This window comes from Rhinichthys klamathensis, unplaced genomic scaffold (genome assembly GCF_029890125.1).
Source record: "Rhinichthys klamathensis goyatoka isolate OS25496 unplaced genomic scaffold, OSU_Roscu_1.1 h1tg000956l_1, whole genome shotgun sequence".
In the NCBI taxonomy this organism is placed as follows: domain Eukaryota; kingdom Metazoa; phylum Chordata; class Actinopteri; order Cypriniformes; family Leuciscidae; genus Rhinichthys; species Rhinichthys klamathensis.
In genome coordinates this window covers 94011-100850 of record NW_026607275.1, presented here as the reverse complement: position 1 = coordinate 100850, position 6840 = coordinate 94011, and positions in this window count along the sequence as shown.

Here is a 6840-nt window from a genome sequence, read left to right as displayed (position 1 = left end):
CATCTGAAGAATGTTTTATGACACATGACTTGCAGGCAGGCTTGAAATGCTGTATCAAATGATCATACACCTTAGTTTGCCTGATTCTCTGTACAATAGATCTCTTTAAAACCTGTCCAGGGTTAACAGCATTGACTCAGTCTCTGACCAGTCATTCTATCCGTCACACAAAGACAAATCAAAACTCTACATTCCAAGTTAACTGCCACAACAATGCAGATGATTTAGGTGAACAGGTTTTTATAATAGCCAAATTATCAAGGGTGTAAATACCGGTTCACAATATACAAAAATTAAGCCACCTAAACCACATGTAATAGATACAGTAACATAACACAAGCTTGCCAGTAAGTGCATTCAATGGGTCTCATTCATGAAACATTCGTAAATATACGAGTAAATATGCGAGTGATTTGCGCGTAAAGAGACCTTCCCGAAAACTCTTCTCCTGATTCACAAATACTTCGTAAACGTCAGATGTGATAGTGAAATGTGTGTGTGTGTTAATGAATTCCAATCAGTCGTAAATGGGATGCGCGTGCACGCTCATTCTCAATTACCATAAATCCCGCCCATTAAATCCGACTGACAACTATATATGGGCATCATATTATGACATGAATGCGAATGAAAAAAAAATCTCAGATGCAGAAATTGAAGTTTTATTATCAGAAGTTCATTCAAAACGCCACATTTTATTTTCAAGCGTACATAGTGGCGTATCGGGTCCTAAAAAAAGGAAGCTTGGCAGCATATTACAGATGCAGTTAATGGAGTTTCATCTGTTATCTATTAATCGAACATTCCCAGAAGTGAGAAGAAAATGGTTCGACATTAAGCTTGAGAGCAAAAAAACAAATTAGTTCACTTCGGAAAAATAGTAGGCTATTCAAGCTGGAGAAGGACCACCACCGCAGATGCTATTACTGGCTCTCATGATAAGAAAAACCGTATGTAATTATTATATATAATATTTTTTCAAAATGCTGTGCAAATATGTAGCTACCCGATTAAGGTGAATTAAAATGCAGCCTTATTAATGAGCAAAACGTTCGGGTGTTAAGCGCACTATTTACGCGTGGCTGGGAGCAGGTGTAGATTTCTTGTGTACCAACTAACATTTGGAAAATACGAACATTTTAATGAATCCGAAAATTTACGCCAGAACCACTTTACACATGATTTACACAAAAATTCGTTCTGCTCGTGTTTCATGAATGAGACCCATTGACTGCAAAATTTCACATACGTGTGTGCGTGTACCTGTTATTCCCTACGTTATGGGGACCAAATGTCCCAACAAGGATAGTAATACCAGTAATTTTTTACCTTGTGTTGACATTTTTTGGTCCCTATGAAGAAAACAGCTTATAAATCATACATAAATGTAAAAATGCAGAAAGTTTTCTGTTAGCGCTGTGTTTAGAGGAAGGTTTAGGGGATACACTGTACAGATTGTACAGTATAAAAATCATCATGTCTATGGAAAGTCCCCATAAAACAAGGAAACCAGTATATGACTGTGTGTATATACAGTAGTGGCCACAAGTGATGTCTAGAGGGGATATTTGTTTTAGTAACACTACACGTTTAACTAAACCATTAAAATATGAGCAAAATATTATATATTTTTGTCGTGTGATGTGTTGTCGAGAGGCCTGGGAGAAGTTTTGGAAGGCTCAGTACAATGGAGTGGTTTTCAAAATGCCAGTGGTGGTTTATTTAGAAGCGGCAGCTCACAAGGTGCAGTCCACATGAAGTACAAAAAAAAACAAAGAAACCAAAAAAAAATACAACTAAAACTTAATGCAACATATACTGGTGCTAAAAACAAAAGAAAAAATGCTGTGAGCAGCAAAAACTGGCACTAAACAAAGCCTAGTGGGACATCCACAAAATTATCAGCATGTCTCACCTCAAACCTGTTCAATCGTTTGCACAGTACACACAGATGCAACATTCCTTTCAAACCTGATCAGACAATGGTTTAAATACACACGTTTCCCGCCAAACATTAGTGGGACAAATCATTGTCACAGGGTGGAACCTTTCCCCGTAACACTCCACAGCAAAACATTGGCACATAAATATAACTAATGTTCAAGAACTCATTTCTGACATACAATAATCACAATACAAACATGCACAACATACAACCACAAACTCAAACATTTAACACCTCATAGCACTCGAGTCTCTCTCCATCTTGAAACATGCGCACCAGAACCCACCTCCAAAACATTGGCTCAGACAGGGACGATCTAACATGTGCTATACTATGCAAATGTATACAATAAAGAAATCATTTAAAACAAACAATGGCTCTCTATCCACAGTCAAAACATTAACACGTTGAACACTTAATGTTTAAATTATCCAATCCACATATACATTGTCAACATGTATACTAAACTATTCCTGCAAAATAGCACTAGGCTGGCACTCGATTGCACTCGATGATGTCATTGACCTGGTTCATCATCACAATTTTTTAACCCCTTCTTCAGACAGGAGGAGGAAGAAGTCCCATTTTTACCTTTTATATGCGGATTTATGCTCATGGTATAGCCTCATCAACTTGCACCTATTATAAACTAAATAGTATCGTGATCATAATCAAAGTTATTTTGAAGATCTTTCAGAGTTCCAGAACAAATGAACTCTTTACATTTTAACGACCATCAGGTCTTGAAAGATATCAGCAGGAACTTCATAACTTAGGCTAGTTGTGTTCCAGGCTGTGAAATTTGAGCAAGCCTTTCAGACTCAGTGTGCAAGGACCTTAATAGTCAGAAATCGGAAGGTCCCGAATGATCTGCTCCCTGCTCCATTCATTAGTGCCTTTGGTTTGATCTATCCTGGACAAAGATTTGAAGTAACACCAGACTCCACACATTAATCTAATATAGAAAAACTGATTTCAGAATCATACAGAATAAATCAAGATTCATATTTTATTTGTCAGGTTAAAATGCATCATGCCAATTACACAAATAAACAATTAAAAGCCAATTCAAAAATAATAACTACATAACATCAATTGCTCAAAGATGACTCGGAAGAGTAAGAAATGCACCTGACAGAGACACACACACAGTGGTGTGTGAGTGTTAGCGCAAGACTCGATTAGACACTGACACAGCACTGCAAGGGGTTTTTCTGGTTACAGATTCCCAAAGACAGCTCTGCCACTTTCCCTTAAAGGAACACTCCGACTTTTTGGGACTTTAGCCTATTCACCTTATCCCCCAGAGTTAGATAAGTCCATACATACCTTTTTCATCTCCGTGCGTGCTATAAGTCTGTTTGACGCACCCACCGCTAGCCTAGCTTAGCACAAAGACTGGATGTAAGTGGTTGCAGCTAGCATACTAATCCAAATAAGTGACAAAATAGCGCAAACATTTTCCTATTTACATGTTGTGATTTGTATAGTCACAGAGTGTACAAAAAACTACGTCACATGAGACACAGACATATTTTAACAGTATAAATACTGGGAACTATATTCTCTGAAGGCGAAGCACTGCTACTTGGGCGGAGTTATAACCGCAGCACCTGAGACGTACCGTACCCAAACTCTGAACGAACTCTCTGCTCCTCACCACGGCGCGTCTCAGGTGCTGCGGTTATTACTCCGCCCAAGTAGCAGTGCTTCGCCTTCAGAGAATATAGTTCCCAGTATTTATACTGTTAAAATATGTCTGTGTCTCATGTGACGTAGTTTTTTGTACACTCTGTGACTATACAAATCACAACATGTAAATAGGAAAATGTTTGCGCTATTTTGTCACTTATTTGGATTAGTATGCTAGCTGCAACCATTTACATCCAGTCTTTGTGCTAAGCTAGGCTAGCGGTGGGTGCGTCAAACAGACTTATAGCACGCACGGAGATGAAAAAGGTATGAATGGACTTATCTAACTCTGGGGGATAAGGTGAATAGGCTAAAGTCCCAAAAAGTCGGAGTGTTCCTTTAACAGACCAGACCAAAAGGCTTGTACAAATATTTTTAGAGTTGTCTTGGGTCTATTCATCAGGGGGTTACACCTGGTTTCAGGGGAGAGGAGAGCATTATCAGATATCTTGATGAGACACCACCCAAAAAGGAGAACATAATTCTCCTAAGTGTTCTATCTTTCTCATAATAACAATGACTGCAATGAAATTGAGACCATTTTACCAATCACACTGAGACATTTAAAATTATGCCAAATATGAAAAGGAAAAAACAATAGATTCACATGATACATCATATGTGAGATCTATACATTCTCAGTATACTTTCAGTGACTTGAATCAGGGAGAAAGGGAGGGAGTAGGAGGAGGGGAAATGCATAGATAAACGAGGAGATAAGTTTAGGCAAGGCGGTGTCTTCTCTCCTGGGGGTTGTTTTATTGTTTTACTGCAGGGGGTTTGATCTCAGTTTTTGTCTTTGTAGGAAAAGTAGGAAAAACAAGTCATACATGTCATACAAAGTGACCATAAACTGTCTGTTTAAAGGGACACTATGCAGCTTTTTTAGCTTAACTGAACAGCTTCAGAGTTATTAAAATGGTTATATAACTTCTTTCGGGTTGAATGGTGGGCGTCTCGACCCCCCTGGTGCCTGTGAGCGAAAAAATCTCACTTGCAACTTCGGTGCGGCGGGCCGCGTCAGGAAGTATCCGAAAGATATCAGCTCTCGCGATGTAACATATTCCTTTACGGCAACTGCACACATACACACAGGAACAAGGTAGATGGATGGAGTTTGTCACACTATCGTCATGGCTGAGCCGGCATATAAGATGCAGAAAGCTAGGAAAGCATTGTCGGAGGAACAGAGAAAGAGGAAACGGCAGACTGACTGAGCGAGGAGTCGGACACGAGCATAGGCATATTTTGCGGGTGTGTTATGTCCCCATTGAAACTTCTCGCGGCACGGATGTAACGTTACCATTACAAACAAATAAAACATCTCCAGGTAACTCTAGTAGAGCATTCATTTCGTTCGTTTGTTAAATAAGAGGCGATCTGAAATGTGTTATTTTTTAAATCAAGTGACCAAAGTGCTCGTTGCCTCTGCGATCAGTGGTGCAGATAAGGGCCGTTACATAGTCAACGCGAGCAACGCGAGCAAGCAACGCGAGCGACGCGAGCTACGCGCTCCTTTTCATAGTACACAAGCGTCACCGGCGATGCGTGAAATGCAATACACCGATTGCGCAGCAGGGGGTAGTAGAGTTTAGAGTCGGGTCACGTAAAATTCAGATCAAAATGGCAACTGAAGAGGAGTGCATATTGCTGATTTTACATCGGCGGCAACAAAGGATGTACGAACAAGCTCGCATAACTTTTCCTCTTCGCCCGCCATTGTATTCAAATCTTCTTCTTCTGTAAACATAATAATATACCTTTTTATGTACATTACTTGCAATGTCGCCCCCACCGACAACGCATAGTATTGCGTGCATCGGCGCGTCGCGTATCAAAAACTAGGACGACACATTTGGCTACGCATCGACGCATAATGGCGGCCGAAGCGTAGCGAAGTGTAGCCTTGCGCACGCGTATGCGTACCGATGCGTTGACTATGTAAGGGCCCTAAGTGTTCTGTTGTGACGCGCGCCTGAATCCGTTGCGGGGACTGAGAGACTCTCTATATTTTGTTATGGTGAAATCACAAAAAACATGTCCCTGCTTGAAATACAACCACTAATAAACAATCGGTTTTGATGAGGAAAATAAACTATACTACTAGTACCGATTAGAACCCAGAACCTCTGACACACTTGGCAAAAGTTCTGCCTCTGGACCATTAAAATTGTCGGATCTATGTATTTAATCACGTGAAAATTCTCACCACTAACAACATATATTATATCTCATTAAACGACAAATTAAACACAATGTACTATTGTATACTATGTAACAGGCCATGTCACGCTCTGAGTGAGTGGTATTTACGACAGTAACGTTAAATTCAAGTTCTCCACAGTAACTCTAGGGGTCGCTGTTTGACAAAAACGGGATTTCTGCATAATGCCCCTTTAAATCTCATATCGTCACCTACATTCTCATTGCATTGCTCATTCTTACGATATGTGTTCTTTTCAAAATCTTCAACACTAGTTCACAAACTCTAGTTCATAAGTATTTATGTTGTTTCAGTCATGGTGTCCATTGTAGTGGACATGTATAAAATCTAATAAAAAATGAGTTGGCAAAAATCTTGTTTTTTAGATTAATTTCTACATTGAAGAAGAAAAAAAATTGCTCAGTGGAAAAGATTCAGGTCTGAACAAAACACTAAACTTGGTTAAGGTATTTATCTGCAGGAAAAGCATACACAGAGTACAATATAATCAGTTATTCATATTTTGTTGGATCTCTGTTCTTTTTGCTCGTGTTCATAATTTTTTTTTTGTATGACACTCAAGCCAAAAATTATGTCTGCACAATTTGGCATGTTTCATTGAGTTATCACAAATAAAACTACGCAAAATGCTCACAAAATCTTCAGCAAATTTTTTTTAATAATATTTGAATATTATAATATTTATATTTTTTCTAGACCGGACATCACTTTTGGCCACTACTGTAAGTTTGCGCATACTGCCGTTCAAATGTTTTGGGGTATTTGGAAAATAAAATGTTTAGTTGATAATACAGTATAAAAGTAATATTGTGTGTGTGTATATTGGTGTCACACGATCCTTCAAAAATCATTCTAATATGCTGATTTGTTGCCATTCAAACAGAGGATTCCTGGGAATATTTATAGATTTGTCCATATAATGAAAGTCAGTGGGTCCAGTGTGGTGTGAACAACAATGCAGCAGTTTTACTAACAGCAG